Source organism: Oreochromis niloticus, linkage group LG22, assembly GCF_001858045.2.
Source record: "Oreochromis niloticus isolate F11D_XX linkage group LG22, O_niloticus_UMD_NMBU, whole genome shotgun sequence".
In the NCBI taxonomy this organism is placed as follows: Eukaryota; Metazoa; Chordata; class Actinopteri; order Cichliformes; family Cichlidae; genus Oreochromis; species Oreochromis niloticus.
This window is the reverse complement of record NC_031985.2, coordinates 8,463,026-8,485,819: the sequence shown is the minus strand read 5'-3', so window position 1 is coordinate 8,485,819 and position 22,794 is coordinate 8,463,026. Positions and strand designations below refer to the sequence as shown.

Sequence of the window (22,794 nt, the reverse complement as noted above, 5' to 3'; positions counted from 1 at the left end):
TTGCAGCCGCAGCTCAGTGCAGCAGCTTCAGCAATGGAGATGCTGAACATGGTCCATTCGGACTCAATGTCCCCAGTCTCCCTCGGAATGCTGTTGAAGCTCTGCCGGAGGTGTGAATTGAAGATCTCGTGGACTGGCGCCTCTGCTAGGCGTTCCCAGCTCACCCTCACTGTACATTTAGGCGCGTCAGGTCTGTCCAGCGTCCTCCCCCGCCACATGATCCAACTAACCACCAGGTGGTGATCAGTTGACAGCTCAGCCCTTCTCTTTACTCGAGTGTCCAAAACATATGGCCTGAGGTCTGGTGATTCGATTACAAAATCGATCATCGACCTTGAAATTTGAAAGGAGGGGTTAGGAACAGGAAAAGTGTAAACTTCATCCTACTCCTTTTTGAGCACACACATTCTGTAGACCTAGATATATACATGAAAACTTAATGATTTTTAAGTTGTTGTTTTTTTCTCTTGTTATTTCAGTTATATATTTTTCAAAATAAATTGATAAGGTTATCTAGGCACAACCCTATTGCTGGAACGACCAAGACAATTCTACTACATTGGCAAAAGCAAGACGCAAGTCACCAAGGTTCTTTGAGTACTCTCGTGCAAGAGGGAGAGAACTGCAGCCAGAACGTCTGGGACGCCTGATGAAAGCCCCGGTACTTAATTTGTGGCCAGGCCGGTGATACAGCGTCTGACCTCCCCTCGGGTTGGATGGCAATTGACGGGATCCAGAAACTCTTCCCGTGAATGAGAAGCAATACAACAGTAAGAAGGCCTTATGCGTCACCGTGACTGCGCATGTAGACGTGAGTCCGAGGGAGCAGTGGTCGCGCGGGTGCGCGCGGACCTAAAACAATAGAGAGCGGCTCTGTGACTGTGCGAGCAGGACGCAGGTCCAGGAGCAGGCTAGCCGCGTGAGAGAGACGCAGGCTTCTCCGCCATTTGGGGCGTAGAGACAACCTAGGTTCGGTTTTCTCCGCCGTGAGGAGGGTTCACAATCTCCGCCATTTGGGGCGTTGGAGAGCTTTCAACAAAGCGCGCTAGCTGTGCGTGTAAGACGCAAGTGATAGGCCTATTCTGTGGGCGTGTGAACGTGCGTGAGTGAGTGTGGGTCAGACGTGGTCTGTGTGAGTGAGTCTGATTGTTGTTTTGTATGCAGTCACTTCTAAGCTGATGAGAAAGCTACACATTTTCAGAGCAGGAGCTGCTTGCAAACGCATCAGAGGGAGGGAAACAGAGCTATGATAACTCGAGCATGCAGCTATCCATGAGTTCAGTTTCTTCCTCACACCTCTGATGGGCAACAGCTTTTCTGCATCCTGATTCATGTGTGTGAGACCTTTGTGACATCAGCATCATGTTTTGTTTTGTCGAAAAGCAGGTGAATGTGTCTGACTCACTGTGTGTGTGAGCCACAGAGAGGTGTGAAAGTGTGTGTGTGAAGCAGTCTCCAGCTGGGGCAGAGGGTGATTCTGCAGGTCACCAGCTACCCCAGTGGACACAAAAGAAATAAAATAGTTGTGTTGTTCATGAAAAAAAAAGCTATAATAATATGAATAGTGTTTGGTGTTTCTCAGCCTAAACCAACTACAATCTCACTTTCTGTTTTTAAGAGAGGAAAACCAGAGAGAGGAGATGTGTGTTGTTTAAGTAGTGATGAGAATAATGAAAATGTCTCTCAGTGTGTCACTGGCAGGTGAAGAGCAGACCTGGATCAATTTTCCACATGCAGCAGTCGGAAGAAAATTATAGGTTAAACATCATTAGGAAACACCCAGGCCGAACTTTTGGCTGAGTGGTGTTTACACCACTACAACTCCTATGTGTTCCTCACCCTGAGAAAGCAAGCTCCAAGGAAGCTAACCTCTGCCTGAAGACAAGGAGTGCAGTTCCAGAAGCACAGGCATGAACATCAACAGTTGACAGCAGGCCAAGGTCAAGATACAACAGCAGAGTCCTGAGCAGAGAGGTCCAGCAGCAGAAAAATGGCATCAGAGAGATAGAAAACCCACCATCATCATGGATGGATGGATGGAGATGTGTTTCCAACAAGCTGCAACTTCACTGTGTGTGAAGAGGACTTTTGAGGAGACTGTCTGAGTGACATTTGCCACGTTTGGAGTAAAATGGCAAGATGAGACAGTGGAAAACACAGGACAAAGCTGAAAAGAAGAACTGCCATTGGACTGCTGTGGTAGAGGAGACCACAGTGAAAGGAGGAAGCAGGTGAGAAAACAGAGGAATGCTGTTCGTTTAGTATGGGAAATCAAACTTGTGTTAGCAAAATGCCGAAATGCCGTGCATTTATCGAGACTTGGAGAAATGTAAGAAAAGAAAAATATCTGAAGAAAATACAACATTTACTGATGCCTGGTCAGATTCATTTGCATTTACTTCTGATGAGAGTGGCCTACCAGTCTAATTTGCCTAATTTGTGGACTGTTGATCTTCGGATCCACATACGTATGTGAGCAGCTATTCTCAACCACGAACTATGATAAACACAAACACACTTCACGCCTCACAGATGACAGCTTACAGTCCTGCGTAAAGATGAAAGGGACTTTGTACAGCCCCGATTTGCAAACGCTGTGCGCAGAGGTTCAGGAGCAGAAGTCCCATTGTAAACATATCACGCCAGACCCGACGATGTTTGCATGAACATGCTATTCAGCATCTCTTTATTGACCACTTTTACACACGGTTGCTGTACACACATAGCTGGCTGTAGCTTTCCAGCTCACAGCCCGACACATACAAACAACAACACAACAGCAGAGAGAGCACAGACTTTCAGCCGACGAGGCGTGATCGTGGATGGTGCGTCTGCCTCCCCTACAGCGGCACTGATGGCCACGCCCCGCCACACACATTAACCAGGTAAAATAAATATTTATGCAGATATCTATTTTTCATTTTTTAGTAGCATAGTGCTTTTTTCCAATTATTTTTTTAAAGTCCAGGTCAAGGCTCCTCTACAGGCTCCGAAATAATTTAAGTTCACCTTTTTAATTCATTTAGAAGAGACCTTCAACTGGTTGTCTTTCTTTTTTGTTATAATTTTTTAAGAGTTCAAAATATGTTCATTACATAAATAAAATTTTATTTTCTCTGTAGTACTTTATGGATTTCATAAGCAACACACTATAGTTGTTCATACAAAGCATAAAGGTAAAAAAAACAGTGTTATCTTCATTTTAGTTGTCAAAAAGTATTTGCGGCTCCCAGTGTTTTCTTTTCCGTAGAAACCGGGTCCAAGTGGCTCTTTGGGTCTTAAAGGTTGCTGACCCCTGACTTAGTGAGATGTAAAGTGATACATAGACTAGTGTCTAATATTATTTGGAGGAAAGATGATTGCTTTATAGCTGGGAGAAAACAGAAGGCTGATGAGGGGTCTTGGATGAGTGAGTGAGATTAAACTGGCTGATAATTTGTCTTTTGTTACAAAGTTGAGCCTGCCAGTTAGGTTTGGTATGATTTAAACTCCTGGGATAAAGAACATGTGTCATGACTTAACAAGGCCTTTCTTTTCTTTTTTCCTTTTTATTTTGATACTTTCACAGTGCACTGAAAGTTTTGTTTGATAATCTTTCTGTCATTTAAGCAGATCTGTACGAATTTAACAGGAAGCGCTATACAACATTTCTTTGGGAAACGATTGCAAGTGAGTTTCTCCAAAATTAAAATGGGCTCGGGAGAAAGCTACTTATTGGGACAATCAGAAAGCAAGTCCCTGTCTAAAAGGATTCAGTGAGGTAATCCAGTCTAAATTCTTTTTCTTTTTTTTAAGTGGCGTCATATTGCTGAGGGTGGAAACGAAATGCGACGAGAGATTCCACTATCAGCAATGAATAAATGAATGAATAAAAATGGGGAACTGACTGGACTGACTTGACAACAATATGCAAGATTGCACTTCCACCCAGATGTGACAAAGGGATGGATGTATGGATGTGTGTGGGGTTTTTTGTTGCAGGAGCAGGAGGAGACCAGAGGAGGAAACTTTGGGTCACATGACTATGTGAACTCTGTAAATGTAACCTTTTAGCTGTAATTTTTCTGGGTGTCTGTGAATTTACCAGAGGTCTCTGTGAGAAAGTGTGTATACACCTGCGCAGCGCTAACTTCTACATTACTTCTTTTACAGCAGAGTGTTAACTTTATGGTCTTTTTACAGCACCTCTGGAATCTGGTGACCTAGGCCTGACCTAGGATGTGACTGCTAATGTTTGTTTTTTTCCAAGAGTGCTTGTAAAGGGTTCAGCACAAACAGACAAGTGATATGAGAGAAAATAAAATGTGCAGTGATTGTAGAACAGTTTAATGTGGGGCTCATTATCTGACCACCATTGAGCTCATAGTGAGAAAATGAGTGGAGTGGCATTACTTAAGGAAAGTCACTGATTCAAATGTGGAATGAACACATGGGATGATCCATGATTTGGAGCAAATTATGGCAAAAAGTAGTGGTTTATTGATTTAGAATAAACCTGCATTGATACTTGTCTCTGTGATGCTGAATACTTTATTGTTCTTATGACACAGGGTAACAGGTTTGGAGTGGAGCTGCTCAAAGAGAAACCCTGGGGAAAATTTTTCAAAGAGAATGTGCAATTTTCTTGTGCATGTTTACTTGTGTGGAGCTGACACATGGCAAGGGCCGTGTGGCAAAAGAGGAGTGTCAATTTTTAACTTGCAGGTACCATTAAAAGGAGCGACTGAAGAGATCGTCGACAAGATGGAAGCTGAGGCCAGAAGAGAGGCTTCAGGAGGATCAGTGAGGAGCAGAGATCATTTCCAGCACAGCAGACATCCCACAGAGAGCTGTGCTACTGGGCTTCCAGAAGATCGTCATGAGGAGACTTGGAACAGCAAACAACCAGGGGTGAAAGAGATTCGACGTTGACGTTGAGGAAGACAACTAGGGTGTATGACGTGCTCTGCCCTAAACCTTCAACAGCGTTGGAACAGGGGGCGACTGAAGGATGGAAGGAGCATGACAAGCTCTAATCGACAGCGCAGAGAGGAAGTTCAGCAATGGAACTGTGAATCTGTGAACAGCACAGATGACAGGAGCCTGGGAAATGACTGACAGCAATTTCCCAAGGATGAAGATAACCAAAGTTTCACTTTGCCATGCTGACGTGATACTGCAGAGGGTCTTTCCTTTGTGTCATTTGCATCAAGAATACTTCTTTAAGTTGGCTGAAGTTTTGAGCCATGGGTGTGGACATGACTCAAAAAGGGGGGAGAAGATCATAACCAACAACTGGATCCAATTTCCTTTTAAAAAAGGCTTTTTTCTGCAGAGAGATGAAAGGACAGTTGAGGAGTCGTAAGTGCAGATAATCCACCAGTTGCCTCTATCACCCTACAGGAAGAATGCCTGAAGTGAGAAGATTTGGGGGTTTAATAGGGGTCATAAAAAGGAAGTGTTGGTCCCAGCCATGGTGGGACGGCCCCTACCAGGTGCTCTTAATTACACCCACAGCCGTGAAGATTGCTGAAAGATCAACGTGGATTCACCAGAGCCACTGCAAGAAAATCACACACCTCGACGCTGAGACGGAGTAAGTAGGGGTAAAGTCCAGAGTACAAAGGGGGAAGAAAGCCTCTAGGGCCTTCCGTCTCAATCCTGGTGAAGAAACCAATGACCTCACTGCTCCTTAATTGGAAACGAGAATGGCGTGGATAACAGTGCCCTTCCTTATGATGACGGCTGAAGCATACTGGGACCGGGAGGACCACACCTAGTACCCTCATGGGTACTCAACGAACTTCTGGTGGCAGATGATGAACACCACGGCGATTGATACTTATGTTTATTGCTGTAACATATTCTCCAATGTATTAGGGCCATGGAACGCGAGATGGTTACTTACACCTTTGTGCATTTCACCTTATTGCAGCTGAGTGAAGGTCATGCAGAAGATGGTGCCTGAATGATGTATGCATTAAATATGCCCCTGAATGACATGAGGGGTTGTGTGTAAATGAAGCCTACACTGAAACTGTCAAACACAAGGATACATAAGTAGAAATTTACGTACATAATGACAAAAAGGGGGACTGTTAGAGTCAACTTGTTTATATGTTGCCATTATTATACTTAAATTTGTAAAGTCTTAGTTCAAACTATAGGATCAAAGACATTCCTTTGTCTCTGACCACTTCTCCAGCCACTCTGGAGCTGGGGGAGGCTTTATTATAGGCACATCCTATCTGAAAGATCTGTTTCTTGTGTGGTAAGCTTCCTGCTTTAATTACCCTTTGTGAGCAGGAAGTCACCCAAACGCACCCCCAAACACACACATACACTCACACACATGCACATGCACATACATATATATGCAGTGTTTTAACCTTTTGTGGCCATAGGGGGTTTTACAATGAGTGTTGTGTAAACTGTGTGTGACACAATAAAAGGCTGCAAGCGGGAGCTGGTCTTTGGAGTTGTCTGAGATCGAGGGCAGAAAGGCTGCTTTGAGATGCTCCCCTTGCTAGCAAGTAAAAACTGGTGAAGTTGTTGTCTTGCTTCCTTCCTTCACGGGAATAAGTCTCTGAGTCAGTGAGGTCTACAGTGGCTTGCAAAAGTATTCAGCCCCCTTGAACTTTTCCACATTTTGTCACATTACGGCCACAAACATGAATCAATTTTATTGGAATTCCACGTGAAAGACCAATACAAAGTGGTGTACACGTGAGAAGTGGAACGAAAATCATACATGATTCCAAACATTTTTTACAAATAAATAACAGCAAAGTGGGGTGTGCGTAATTATTCAGCCCCCTGAGTCAATACTTTGTAGAACCACCTTTTGCTGCAATTCCAGCTGCCAGTCTTTTAGGGTCTGTCTCTACCAGCTTTGACATCTAGAGACTGAAATCCTTGCCCATTATTCTTTGCAAAACAGCTCCAGCTCAGTCAGATTAGATGGACAGCGTTTGTGAACAGCAGTTTTCAGATCTTGCCACAGATTCTCGATTGGATTTAGATCTGGACTTTGACTGGGCCATTCTAACACATGGATATGTTTTGTTTTAAACCATCCCATTGTTGCCCTGGCTTTATGTTTAGGGTCGTTGTCCTGCTGGAAGGTGAACCTCCGCCCCAGTCTCAAGTCTTTTGCAGACTCCAAGAGGTTTTCTTCCAAGACTGCCCTGTATTTGGCTCCATCCATCTTCCCATCAACTCTGACCAGCTTCCCTGTCCCTGCTGAAGAGAAGCACCCCCAGAGCACGATGCTGCCACCACCATATTTGACAGTGGGGATGGTGTGTTCAGAGTGATGTGCAGTGTTAGTTTTCCGCCACACATAGCGTTTTGCATTTTGGCCAAAAAGTTCCATTTTGGTCTCATCTGACCAGAGCACCTTCTTCCACATGTTTGCTGTGTCCCCCACATGGCTCGTGGCAAACTGCAAACGGGACTTCTTATGGTTTTCTGTTAACAATGGCTTTCTTCTTGCCACTCTTCCATAAAGGCCAACTTTGTGCAGGTGGGGGAACCTATGGACAGATTCCCCCACCTGAGCTGTAGATCTCTGCAGCTCGTCCAAAGTCACCATGGGCCTCTTGGCTGCATTTCTGATCAGCGCTCTCCTTGTTCGGCCTGTGAGTTTAGGTGGACGGCCTTGTCTTGGTAGGTTTACAGTTGTGCCATACTCCTTCCATTTCTGAATGATCGCTTGAACAGTGCTCCGTGGGATGTTCAAGGCTTGGGAAATCTTTTTGTAGCCTAAGCCTGCTTTAAATTTCTCAGTAACTTTATCCCTGACCTGTCTGGTGTGTTCTTTGGACTTCATGGTGTTCTTGCTCCCAATATTCTCTTAGACAACCTCTGAGGCCGTCACAGAGCAGCTGTATTTGTACTGACATTAGATTACACACAGCTGCACTCTATTTAGTCATTAGCGCTCATCAGGCAATCTCTATGGGCAACTGACTGCACTCAGACCAAAGGGGGCTGAATAATTACGCACACCCCACTTTTCAGTTATTCATTTGTAAAAAATGTTTGGAATCATGTATGATTTTCGTTCCACTTCTCACGTGTACACCACTTTGTATTGGTCTTTCACGTGGAATTCCAATAAAATTGATTCATGTTTGTGGCTGTAATGTGACAAAATGTGGAAAAGTTCAAGGGGGGCGAATACTTTTGTTTAAGTTACAAAACAGTTACAAAAGCACAATTTTAACTAAGCACTTTATTATGGTTTAACACATTTTCGCACACACACACATACACACAAACACACACACACATAAAATAGATCGCATTTTTGGCCATAAAAAGTAAACTTTTTTGGCTTAAAATGAGAAACTCTATTATTAGAAAAATCCAATTCATGATGAAAAAAATCCATATTTTTTCTGATCATATTTTTTGGAGAATTATTGAAAATTAATGAGTTATGAAATATCATAATTTATTAATATCATATTTATATGACTACCATAAACTTTATTACTTCTTTTATTACTTATGCCATAAATCATTTTATTGGGGGTTATAAATGACTCCTTTTTACATAGGGGTTTAATATCCCTCCTTAAACAAAACAATAAAAAGCTACAGGACAGTTATTTGCCATTAAGGAGACAGGTTGCAGTAGGGATAAAGGAAACCTGGACTCGTTTGGTCTTCCTCATAGGTACTCTAAAACGAGGGAAACAAGTCAAACTCACTGTGAAGTGGATGGTTAAAACAGTTAATAATAGAATGAGCCTTCTTCAGCACAAGTTTGTTATAAATGGCCAAAAGTCGTCTTGCCAACCAATTTTTTAACCAAAAGTCCCAACCTCTACCTTCGATGTGAGCTCACAAAGCTTGCCGAAAAGGTTTAGTGTGGAAGAAGTGGCCAAAAGGTGCAGCTGAAAAGCTGAGAGAAAACAATAAAAAGAAATGTCTGTTTGTTTTTTTAAGTCTCTTTCTAAAGCAATCATGGTGGGGCATAAACTTTCTTTTAGGATTCCTTTTAAAATTATTTTATTTGCTTTTAAAGCCCTCCATGGCCTAGCCCAGGGGTGGGCACCGAGGGCCGGTGTCCCTGCAGGTTTTACATGTGTCCTTGAACCAACACAGCTGATTTAAATGGCTAAATTATCTCCTCAACATGTCCTGAAGTTCTCCAGAGGCCTGGTAACAAACTAATCATGTGATTCAGGTGTGTTGACCCAAGGTGAGATCTAAAACCTGCAGGGACACCAGCCCTTGGGACCTGGAATTGCCCACCCCTGGCCTAGCCCCATCTTATCTCTCTGAGCTGCTACAGCCTTATACACCCACCCGCTCTCTCAGGTCAGCTGATCAGCTGCTTCTGAATGTACCCAGGACTGAGCGTAAACTTAGAGGACATCGTGCTTTTGCTGTAGCAGCTCCAAAACTGTGCAAAGGTCTCCCTTTAGAGATTAGACAGGCCTCTTCTCTGCCCGTTTTTAAATCACTTCTGAAAACCCACCTCTTCACCTGGGCCTTTGACACCATGTGAGTTGTTGGTTTTATTATTATTTTTATTTTGGTTGTTTAAGTTGATTCTATGCTGTTTTATCTTGTTAGTTTTTTTTTTTATTATAGGGCTTTTTGGATTTATGTGTTTTATTTTTTATTTCTTTGTTGCTTTGTTTTATTCTATTATTTTTAACTTATTTACTGTACAGCACTTTGGTCCTGTGGTGGGTATTTTAAAGTGCTTTATAAAGTATTTATAAAGTATCTTTTAAATACTTTGTAAAGTATTTATAATATATGGACCAAAAGTGCCAGGACTGAATTTTTTGAGCCCTGCCTCTTTATCATTTGTCTTACAGTAACTGGCTGTCATGAAGTTTGATTGGATCAGCTCAGATAGGGGAGAGGTTGTAGTGCTGTTGTGCGGAGGTCACGGGACTTGATAAAACATCTAATAAAAATGACAACGTGATAGTGTTAAAAAAAATTAAAAGAATATTTATCAGAATCAGAGAAACTTTATTAATTATTAATCCCAGAGTGAAATTGAGTTGTTATAGCAGCAAATATACAACAGACATCAATGTTTATTGACCTGTTCGCCAGGGGCGGATCTAGAGAAATTTTCTTAGGGTGGCATGAGGGTGGCAAAGAAATCAAATGGGGTGGCAAAATCAAATAAATCAAATGCAGGTGGTTACATATGGTTAAAATAATTCAAATGCAGTAAGTATACATGCTTTTCACATAAATATAGTCTATAACTTAATTATTGTCTGTAGCCCACATAATTACACACTTTAGTTACATAAAACATGTGAGTTTTGATGTTATGTACTGTATAGCCTGTATAATAAATAAATATCTAGCCCAATAACTATAAAATCCAGAAAGCTACACAACATGGGGCGCATTTACAAACACAAGTCTAATTTAAGTTTCACTGTTTTTTGTTAGAAAACAATCACATTGTTACAGCTTAAATTACACAAAATGTCAGAAATCTGCACTGTCACGAACAAAAATTTAAACCTAATTTTTCATGATTTGTTGGATTAACCCACTGAGGTCTGAAATACAACCGGCCACTTTTGACTCCTTTTGAGTTTACGTTTGTATTTCACCCTCAAATTGTTTCATTTTATTTTTTTCCCTTTGCCTTGTTTGGTATCATTCTTTCAGCTCAACTGAATTTGTTGTTTTTTCACTGACATACTGCATTAGTATTACTGATCTGAAATCACACAAAGAACTTAAAATCCTAGTAGTATTTTTTTACTGTAAAAAAAACCACAGACATGTTGAGTAAATTTTTATAACTTGAAATGCAAATATAAAATGTACATTTTGTAAACATAAACAACAATTTATCTAAAAATGCAGCCAATACACCTGCCGTTTTTTTTTCCATTTTGTACAACCATTTAAAAATATTACTAAAACTAAAGTGAGAGAACAATCAGGTGTTGCAATAAGATGCCCCACAAATGATGTGTGCCAGTAAAAAAAAAGTTTGTCTACCCAAAAGACAGGAGAAGAGCACAGGGACAAACCTGCAGGCCTGACAACAGCAGGTGTATCACTCCGCTGGTTTTCTACTTAGTGACAGTGTTTACACTGCAATGTGCCTTAGTGACATTCATTAGTGCCCTCACTGACACACAAAACAAAACAACGACTACACAACAGAACAACTACACAAGACAACACAACACACTAAGCATACACTCCACACTAAACGCCACAAATCTCCCACATCTAAAAACTCTCTCGCTCTCTCTCACTCGCTCGCTCTGTGTCGCTGCCATTACCGTCACTCCCAAAACTCTCCCCTCTCCCTAAACAACCAAATCCCACGTGTTGACTTTTTTTTTTAATTGGTGGACATGGTACATTTTTCCACCGACAGGAAAGAGGTGGCTTTTTTCCTTTCTTTACTGTTTTCGCACTGTCCTTTAAAAAAAACGCTTAAAACAGACACACACAAAAACGTGAGGACAGTATTTAGAAAAAAGCGTGGCTTATATATATTATCATAACTCTGGATTTACTGGCCTGTAATTAAAATTTAAAAACTTTGAAGTCCGAACTTTCAATGTGGGCTGAAATAGAGACTCAGCGTGGCTGCAGCTTGTTGCTATGTCAGCTTAAATTAGTCATGTGATTTCGAGGTGCAGCGTGTCCGTGGACCACAGAGGGTTAATAACACTCACCTTCCTTCCATTTCCAGAGTGTAACATCCAACCACCTGTGTAAAATCCAAAATTCCCATGGTGTTGTTCAAAACATAAACATCGCTTGCTACTGATAACAAGAAAAAAGCGGTCTGCTATGGGCTGAACCATTTGATAATGGTGGAGGGGGGGAACACTCTGCAATATATTCAGTTTTAGCATTTATATTCACTGTTGACTGTAACTACGCTCAAACTGTTAATGCTATCTTATTTTAATAAACAACACTGTCATATGCAAAACTGGGGTGGCACTTGGGGTGGCAAGGGATCATTTTAGGGTGGCACTTGCCACCCCATGCCACCCTTCTAGATCCGCCCCTGCTGTTCGCTATGTGGCCAGTTCATACTGCTAATGCTAGCTGTTATGTTACACACTTGTTAGCTGTAAGCGAAACGATTTGGTGTTCTGAGATATAGCATTATTAAGATAAGATAAGATAAGATAATTCTTTATTGTCATTGCACAGTCATACATAGTACAGTAGTACAATGAAATTGGAAAAACTGTCCTACGTCGGCACTACATATAACACAACACGACACGATATGACACATCACAACGCAACACAAACAACACAACACAGTATATTAACTTAAAAATAAAAAAGAAGAATAAGTGTTATGTGTATTGCACACTGTTATTATTGCACATTAATTATTATTGCACCTTGTTATAAATATAAATATTATTGTTGTTATTGTTTTAAACATTGTTACCTCCCCCTAAAAAAAAGTCCAGGGAGGTAGCCAATCAGGTCAGCTATTTGCATTGATTAGGGCTATTGCCCTATTGTAAAAGCTGTCCTTGAGTCTGTTTGTTCGGGACCTCAGCAGCCTGAACCTCCTGCCAGACGGCAGCAATTGACGGCAATAATTGCCAATATTGGTTGTATTGGCAATTAATATCATATACTGTACGGTTTGGTGAGTAGTGTACGAAACTTGTGTACGAAGATGTTCATATAGGAATTGCCATTTGTGTTTCTGGTTAGATTGGAAGAAAGCTAATGAATCGCAATTCGTGACTTAAATGTTTACTATATTCAGCAGTTTGTATATGTTCTGTTTGCAGACCACACACCCCCACTCCCCTACCTACGCGTTCTTGTACACCACTCTGTAAGCCTGTGGTTGCATTACAGTGCTGTTGAGCTAAAGAATGACAGTAAAGACGGAATAACCTTATTTGTGCGTCCTGTGTGTTCTGACCGACACCCCAAGGTGAACACTACTGCTATTCAGCCAATGCCTATACTGACTCAGTTTCTGGTACAAAAATTTGGTATGAAACAGCTAATGGCTAAACTAGGAAACCTCTGACGGGATAAATGGAAGAAAATAAATGGTGGATAATCATTTATAAATAACCGATAAACCAATAACGCTTCCCAATTCGCTATTTTGTGCTAGTAGGAGCTGTAGCTGCTGACAGAATAGCTTAGCATTGTAGATGATAAAGTTCATGTTGACTAAAACCAGAACCAGTTAACAAAATTATGTTAAGATCAATGACCTAATCCTGGATGAATTCTTGAATTCAGGTAAGCCGTTACAGAACATTTTAAATTAATTGTTTAATAAATTGGAGAATCTCACTTTCTAGCCACCAAAATTTGTAGCATCTATGCAGGTATACAGGGATTGTTTTGTTTTGTTTTTTATGTAAAAACCATGTCTGCTTTGATGACTAACAAGTTTTTGACTAGAGTAATTGACTTTTGTTTTTTTATAAGTGCATAAGGTGTCACGGCTGCGGCAGCAGCAAGGTAATGGGTAAAGGACCTAAAACACAGGCACTAGCTGTGATGCGAGTGAGCTTTATTTACAAGGTGAGGATAAAAACAGAAGCGGAGATGGCATGTACAGAAACTAAAGGAAACCTAAACTGGGAAAACTAAGAAACAAGGAACCAGAACCAACAAACCTGAAATGCTAGGGGACTTAGAGCAGAGGTAAAATGGGGGATGACAAACAGGGAGAAAAGCACGGAGGTAACACAGACGGACCAGTGATGAGCAAGGGAAAACGCACACTATATAAGCATAAAGGAAAACAAGGAAACAGCACACAGGAGGGAGACACAGCTAAACCTAACAGGCCTGACGAGACAGGGAGGACGCAAACTGAATACACTGACATAAGACACAGACTGTCAAAGTAAAACAGGAAACTCAACACACATGCAGAGACAGACTCAGAAACATGGGCTGTGTCCAAATTCAGGGGAACGATACTTCAAATGCCATATTTGGAGGTAATGATGCCACAGCGACGTGACGAAGGCTGTCCAAACTCCAGATGTGGTGACAAATGTGTCCTTTTAAGGATAGGTCGGGTGTATCCTCCGTGTCCCACCATATCCCAGGATTCATTGCGGGCCATACAGGAGATTTTTTTCTGATAACGATAGCAGTAGATGTGGGAGTTAATGTTGGAGAGGAATATACCTTCAAATGTAAGTATATGAAAATCCGGTGGTACAAAAGTAAAATTTTTATAGCAGTTGTGATGTTAAGCTTTGGGCATCTGCATAGGCATGTTTTTTTAAAAATTAAAATAATGGTAAACTAGCTTGTTTTTTCATGTATTACTGCTTACATACAGCCAATTTTGATTTTTGTGAATTAACCTTTTTGTGATATGTTGTTAAAATGAGGAGAAAACAATCATCTCTTCCCTTGGGCGAAGATTTTGGTCACTTTGGCATGGAGGTACAGGAATAAATCAATTTACACATCATATTCATATGAGAACGGTTTTATTAACCCTCATGCTGCCAAGAACCTGTGATGTCCAGACGTATTCCTCTTGTGTTCTGCTGTGAAAACTTTTGGATTTAGGGATTAACATAGTTGCCATGGTTTTCTCTCTTATTTGTTGTGTGTGATCAGGACAATTCTGGAGAAGATGGGCCTGCAGGGGAAAGTCACCCGCTTGCAGGCCAGAAAGAAGATAATTCTTAAGAACACAAGTTAATAAATGTACAATTACTAAGAGTTGTTGTGTTGTTTTTATTTGTCCACTTTTAATTTTTTATTTCCTCTGCCTTTAGGATTGCAAGCATCCAGGGTCAGGAGAGGGAGTGGGAAGCCCACTGCTGCTACTTGGCCCTGGTTTGCCCTAATAGATGAGGTGATAGGACAGATGCCTTCCATTAGGCCTCCTGTCCTAATTTTCTCTCTCCCCGAGGACACTCCAGGGCCGAGCACAGCAGTGGGTGACCAAACCGACAGCAATGAGGAAGGGGGTGAGCCACCCAGAACAGTGAGAAAGTGTCACGGTTCTGGGTCAGTTTGACCCAGTATTTTGAGTTGTTATGTTTTGGTGTGTTTTTGCATTTTGGATTGTTTTCTTATTCTCTTGTAGTGCTTGTGGTGGTGGTGGTGATGATGATTATTAGAGTTTCATGTTTCTGTTTATCCACGGAGGAGTTGTTGTCTCGCGATTAGTTTGAGGTCCATGTGTCCTTTTTCTGTCTGTCCCTCAGTGTCGAGTCTGTGTCTTTGTGTGATGGTTTCCTGTTTTATTGTGAAGGTCTGCATCTCATGTGAGTGTGTTCAGTTTTACCTCCCTTGTCTCGTCTCGTTAATTACTCCCAGCTGTGTCCACCACCTGTGTGTAATCTCCCTGTGTTTCTCTGTGTGTATTTAAGTCGTGTCTTCTGTCATTGTAGTTGCTGGTCCGTCTGTGTATCTACCATGTTCCCTTCGTGTGTTCTCCCTGCTGTCACCATCATATACCATCTTCCATCTTCCTTCATGCTCAAGTTCGTGTTTTGGTTCATGTTCAAATAGTATAGTTTAGTTCTTTCTCCGTTTGCTGTTTGTCCATTTTTATTTTTGTGTTCAATAAACCACCTTCACACCTTCACTACTGTCTGCAACATCTGTTGCCCAGGAGCTAGTTTCCAAACATCCCTGCCTCAAAGAGCCCAGCAATGGCACAGGATATGATGGTTGGGCAACAAGCATTAAATTCAAGCTTGGCAACTACCGTTCCAAGCTAAGTCAAGCTGGATGTAGTGAAGTTGCAGTCGATCAAAAAAGAAGAGGGGAAGAAGATGACAGTGGATCAAATAGATTTTCCTTAAAGAAACCAAAGTGAGGTGAAGTCAACTTTATCCCTGATGCCCCAGAAAACTACAATGATGAGTCTCTTGAAAATGAAAGATGCATTTTGGAAGATGAAATGAAGAAGAGGGATAAGATCATGGCACTCATCACCCAAAAGATGGACATCACATTCTCTTTCAGGAGGAAAGAAGTTGTCGATTTTACGTGCTGCACAATAATGTTTAACATTTAATATTTACTGCCATATTCCCATATATCATTGTGATGTTGTTTATTCTATTACTCTCGTTTTCTTCTGCTTGTTTTCTTTTTTCTTTCTCAACAGGTGATCCAGGTGATCGATATATGTATTTTTCTTTTATTTGTCTGCTTATTCTGTTGGTTTTTGTTTTTTGCCCTTTTTTCCCCGTCTCTCTTCTCAGCTGTTTTTCTTTCCCTCTTTCTTTCTCCCCTTCTTTTCCCCAGTAAAGTCTGTCCCGTATTCAGCAAGTGAAAATAAAATAAACAATAAAAGGTGAATCAAATAGACCATTACGGCAAGGCTGGGATGGTCCATTTGGTAGAGTAAATCCGTTGGGCATCTTTCTTCGCCTTTAGACAATAATTCTGATGGCAAAAGAGCCAAACGGGACAGGCAAAAAAAAAAAAAAAAAAAAGGAGGAAAGAAGTTGTGGAGATGCAGCCCTTGGTCAAGGAAATGCAGCTCAGATGCCCAGCTCTCTCCTTGAAAGAACAGGTTAGATAATCTCTTAAATATTTAAAGGAAAACTTCCATTTTTTTTCAGTGTGGTCTTATTTCTAGAATGGAAAACGTTCATTTACTCACCCAGACAAATTTCAAGGCATTTGGAGTTGTTAGAAAGAAATTTTAATCCCAATGTTACGAGTCAGTCGTTTTGCAGGAGAGAGCTGAGCCACGGTAAAAAGGATTCACTGAGACAACTAAGAAATGCCTGAATTAAGCCAAAAACCACTCTGGAGGGTTTTTAATCTAAGGAAATAACATTGAAATGTGTTTAAAAGCTCCAAAAAGTTGATTTTACATGATATAGGACCTTTAAAATTTCTTCTGAACAACTCCAAATGCCTCGAAACTTGTCTGGGTGAGTAAATGAACGTGAGCGCCATTTCTTGTGCCCTTGAGAAACATCTGCTTGTATCACTAAAAATATCTTGTAGAAAAGGTTGAAGGCTACCGTTGAGCTAACAATGCTAATGGTAAAATATAAAAAAATAGTTGGCTCTAAAAATATGAAGCTAATTTTGGTATTACCAACAACTCTATTGAAGTGAAATCTATTTACTTGTCAACTTACTGTGTATAATAATGGATTGCATTTATTTCGCTCTTTGCTGGGCACCCAAAGCGCTTTACAATTCCACTACTTATTCACTCTCACATTCACACATGGGTGCAGGGAAACCACAGTTATAGCCACAGCTGCCCTGGGGTAGACTGACAGAAGCGACGCTGCTTTATCGCACCATTGGCCCCTCTGGCCAACACCAGAAGGTGGTAGGGTAAAGGGTCTTGCCCAAGGACACAACGACCAGGACAGAGAGAGCAGGGGGACAGAACCAGCATCCTTCTGGTTACAGATGAGCTTCCCAACCCCCTGAACCACGGTCGCCGCAATGACTTGTCTTCGCTGGGCATCTAGAATCTTTTGGTTCCCTTAGCAGGCAACAGCCATGAAACTCACAGAACAGGATTGAGAAAGTCACTTGCGTGTTATGAAAGTATCCAAATTTGACCACAGGATGTTATTCTTACTTCATTCTTACATAACTATAAAATTAATGAAATTTTTCCAATGAATTTAAAATACAATTTACTGATTTATTTCTTTTCTGCAATGCATCCTGTAACAATTGAAACCATTATTTTGTCTAATCAGCATTTGATTATGTATTCTATATACTTAATGTAAAATCTGCCGATCAGATTTTTCTTGGTTTTTTTTTTTTTGTGTGTTTTTTTTTAAAATGCGTCAGTTAGAATTTGTACCACCACTAATACCAAAAGAGAAAAAGAAATTCAATCAAGACCTGACAAACAGATCAACCGAGACTAACTAAATGTTTTGAAATTAAGCTGTTTTAACCAAATTTGAAAACAATGTCATTTTTATATAATGTACCTTTAAAAGTTTTCTTCTATATTTTTTTTGTTGCTTTGTAGATTTGTGCGGAATTCTCACGCATTGAAAAAGAGAGAAAAAGAGTCTAACTTAACATCAATGGTACTAAAAGTAGCTGTAGATAATATTACATCTGTGGGATGATTATTGGTAATTTTTTCTCTAATGATAAAAATTTTATTTGTGAAGAAGTTCATGAAGTCATTACTAGTTAACGTTAAAGGGATGGTTGGCTCAGTAGAGCTCTGACTTTTTGTCGGCCTGGCTACAGTGCTGAAGAGAAACCTGGGGTTGTTCTTATTTTCTTCAATCAGTGACGAATAGTAAGATGTTCTGGCTTTGCGGAGGGCTTTCTTATAAAGCAACAAACTATTTCTCCAGGCTAAATGATGATCCTCTAAATTTGTGACACGCCATTTCCTCTCCAGCTTGCGAGTTATCTGCTTTAGGCTACGTGTTTGAGAATTATACCACGGAGTCGCGGAGTCAGGTACTTCTGATTTGAGACCTTAGTTTTCACAGGAGCTACAGTATCCAGAGTCGTACGTAGTGAGGAGGTAAAATTATTAACAAGATAATCGACCTCTGTTGGAGTAGCGTTCAGATAGCTGCTCTGCTCTATGTTGGTACAGGGCACTGAAGATGATAACAGTGGGTGGATTATATTCTTAAACTTAGTTACAGCACTTTCAGAAAGACATCTACTTTGATAAAGTCTACTCTCCACTGCTGTGCAATCAATTATTGTAAATGTAAATGTTATCAGGAAATGATCAGACAGCAGAGGGTTTTCAGGAAACACTGTTAAATGTTCAGTTTCTATGCCATATGTTAAAACAAGATCTAGAGTGTGATTAAAGTGGTGGGTGGGTTCTTTTACATTTTGAGAGAAACCAATTGAGTCTAATAACAGATTAAATGCGATGTTGAGGCTGTCATTTTTAGCATCTACATGGATGTTAAAATCACCCACAATAATTATTTTATCTGAGCTGAGAACTTAATTAGATAAAAAGTTTGAGAAATCAGAGAGAAACTCTGTGTAAGGCCCAGGTGGACGATAGATGATAACAAGTAAGACTGGTTTCTGAGTTTTTCAGCTGGGGTGGACAAGGCTAAGCATCAGGCTTTCAAATGAATTAAAAGTCTGTCTTGGTCTTTCGTTAATTAATAGGCTGGTGTGAAAAATTGCTGCCACACCGCCCCCTCGGCCTGTGCTTCGGGATTTCTGGTAGTTAGAATGGCTCGGGGGTGTTGATTCATTTAAACTAAGACTGCTTTCTTCCATTTGCGCAACATCTCTGAAATTAGAAATATCCTGTCTCAGAGTGATGCTGAAAAACTAGTTCATGCATTTATTACTTCCAGGCTGGACTACTGCAATTCATTATTATTAGGATGTCCTAAAAACTCCCTGAAAAGCCTTCAGTTAATTCAAAATGCTGCAGCAAGGGTCCTGACAGGGACTAGAAAGAGAGAGCATATTTCTCCTGTAGTGGCTTCAGTTCATTGGCTCCCTGTTAAATCCAGAATTGAATTCAAAATACAAGGTCTTAAACAGTGTTGGGTAAGTTACTTTAAAAAAGTAATTAATTACTATTACTAATTACTTAATCAATATTGTATTTAAAATACTTATCTAATTACTGTGTCTGAAAAGTAACTTAATTACTCAATAAGTAATTTAACTAAATACTTATTAAAATCCCCATAAACCTTGAGTGGATAAACAATAGAAATTAAACTCTAATTTTAAAAAAAATACGAGTCAACATGAAATAGTTTAGCCTTTTTGCTTCCTGAATCATCTTTATTACATTCTATAAAAAAAACATTCTTTAATAATTACATTTTTTAGTAAGGAATGTAACTTTCTTTAGCTAAGAAACACAATTCCAGAATAACAAATATATTTTTCTGCAACATATCTGAATAACAAAAAAGCTTAACTTAAGAAATGTTAAACATGACATATTTCACGCAGTAAACATTAAAAGTTTTACATTTTCAAAGCAATGAGTAACATATTCATACATAATGTATGTAATCATGTCATGTGATTCAACAAAGTGAAGTTAACTCTGAACTTTGGTTAACAAACAGAATTCCTCTGAAATTTCCTCAAACCAATGAGCACCATATTTCCTGCATGCTGTATGCACTCATGTTTTCCAAAACATTTTTTGTACTACTTAGCTGTGTTGTTTTTGAAAAAGTTGTTGTATCTCATTAATGTAAGTCTCTCAAAGCGTTCACTTGACAGTCTGTTCCTTCTGGGTGTAAGCACAAGATTGCCGAGGCTAAAAAGCCTTTCGACTGGTGCGCTTGATGGTGTGGCTGTGTTGTACCTCAGTGAAATGGCCTTAATCCTGGGAAACTGGCTAAGAACACCCAGCTCAGACCCAGCAGATTTCAAATATTCCATCACCTCTGTTTCAGCAGAGTAGGTACAGTCGTCCTCCTTAAATGAAAAAAAGTCATCAGTGGAGTTAGCAGGGTTCTTGTGATCTTGAGCAGGTTGTTGGTCTTCGAGAGACAACCCACGGCACTCTGTAGTAAGCATTGGCCTAACCATGTCTTTTTTCTCTTCTTCTCTGATCCAGCGTAACTTAAATTTAGGCAAAGTGACTGCAGCCAGGAGAGCTTCTTTATTGTCCATCATTGAGGAAAAGCGCACCTTGATCGCCTATGAGAAAAAAATACATCAGACACTTCACATAAGAGCATGATAAATAAAACAAAAATGTATTTTAGGGTAAGGCTATATATAGATTACCTTAACAATGATATCAGGGAGGGATGCTGTCAGCTTAAGCTCGTCCTGCAGTGCCAGCGTCCTGGACATTAGAATCTCCAGAGTTGGAAGAAGGATTCCAAAATAGCAGTTCTCTTCTCCTTGCAATATGTCTAGTGCAACAGTGAGTGGCTTCAACACGATACAATACTCCTTTAGGAACAGATACTCCCGATCAGTGAAGCATTTGATTCCAAACTGAGTGCAGACAGTATTTAATTCAGCAAGGGGAATGTCAGTGATCCTGGACAGAGCGTCGTGAAATGAATTCCATCGTGTTGAAACAGGTACTATGAGTTTTTTCTTGAAAAAATTATCTACCAACTCTGAAGAACGGTTTGCTTTTGTCCACATTGCAGAACACTTTGAAGTTGCACTTCTGTAGATGAATTTTGCGTCATTTGCTTGAAGCCATTTCTCAACATCATGAAAAATTAAGTTCAGTGTGTGTGATGCACACCTTAAGTGTGGAGGGAGAGAAAACTGTCCTTCAGATTCTGTGGAGAGGGTCTGCTCAACATCAGTAAATGTCACCTCTTCATCTTCTTCCGATTCCTCATCAGAGTCTGATTTTTGGAACATTCTAAAAGCTTTGATAAAATTGGACCCGTTATCTGTCACGGTGGCTGTCACTTTAGAGTTCAGTCCATAAGCGGAATGTACTTGCTCGATTTCATTGCCGATGACATCATATGTGTGTCTCCCTCGAACTCTTTTACATGCTAGCGCTGCATGTCCTCGAACAAAAGTAGAAGGATCAATCCAGTGTGCCGTTATTCCAAGAAAACTTTTGTTATGGCTGGTCCAAATGTCAGCAGTCGTGGAAATATATTCCAAACTCTCGAATGTCTCTTTAAGCTCCATTTCCATGTCAGCATAACACTTATCTAAGTAAGTAGAAAACGTTTTTCGATCATGCAGTGCTGCTTTTTTGCCACACACAGGTATTTTGTTTAATATGCACCTAAAAGACGGAGACTCTACAGTACGCAGTGGTAGCATCTCATCATTTTCCTAAGCTCACCTTCAGACACTTTCTGTGCTGCTGAAGTGAAATCAAGTTTCGTCTGCTTAGCAGGAGTTGCCGCGGTGTTATTCATGGATGATGAAGATGGCTCACTCAGAAGGCTTTGTCTGTGCTGCCGTGTCAGGTGCTTCAGCAGATTACTCGCGCTATCGACAGCGGCCGATAATTTTTTCTCCCCAGGACATAGCTTACATATTACCGTAATGTTCTTGTCTGCTTGTTTTAGAAAAGTGAAGAGATGGGAATATTTCCATTTCATAAAACAGGCCCTCGCTTCAGCCAAGTCCGACATCTTCCGCTTTAGAATACGACTATGCAGCAAACTGGCGCGAAATGACGTGCAGCTGCACTACAGCGATGTTAAAGCGGCAGAGTTTATTTTTACCTTTAGAAGATAAATTATTGAAATTAAATAATGATATTCAGCGAGTTTAATTATTTTACAATGTAACGCAAGTACTTTGTAAGTAACTAATTAAAATACCTAAAAATGAACAGTAATTAGTTACTCTACTTTTTCAGTGGAAAAGTAATTTAAATACAGTAACGCGTTACACCCAACACTGGTCTTAAATAATCAGGCCCCATCTTATCTTAATGACCTTGTGGTACCATATCACCCTATTAGAGCACTTCGCTCTCACACTGCAGGCCTACTTGCTGTTCCTTGAGTATTTAAAAGTAGAATGGGAGGGAGAGCCTTCAGTTTTCAGGCCCCTCTTCTGTGGAACCAGCTTCCAGTTTGGATTCGGGAGACAGACAATATCTCTACTTTCAAGATTAGGCTTAAAACTTTCCTTTTTGCTAAAGCATATAGTTAGGGCTGGACCAGGTGACCCTGAATCCTCCCTTAGTTATGCTGCAATAGACGTAGGCTGCCGGGGATTCCCATGATGCATTGAGTTTTTCCTTTCCAGTCACCTTTCTCACTCACTATGTGTTAACAGACCTCTCTGCATCGAATCATATCTGTTATTAATCTGTCTCTCTTCCACAGCATGTCTTTATCCTGTTTTCCTTCTCTCACACCAACCGATCACAGCAGATGGCCCCGCCCCTCCCTG

At 40.5% G+C, this 22,794-nt stretch overlaps 1 long non-coding RNA gene across 1 annotated transcript; it reads right to left on the bottom strand.

The window, feature by feature from the left end:
• Positions 1-20,496: 20,496 nt before the first annotated feature.
• On the bottom strand, positions 20,497-21,022 carry LOC112843562 (uncharacterized). Its single transcript, XR_003215999.1, has 2 exons — positions 20,686-21,022; positions 20,497-20,595 (listed from the first exon to the last, which is right to left on the bottom strand). It is a non-coding gene; the product is annotated as an uncharacterized LOC112843562 (long non-coding RNA).
• Positions 21,023-22,794: the final 1,772 nt, after the last annotated feature.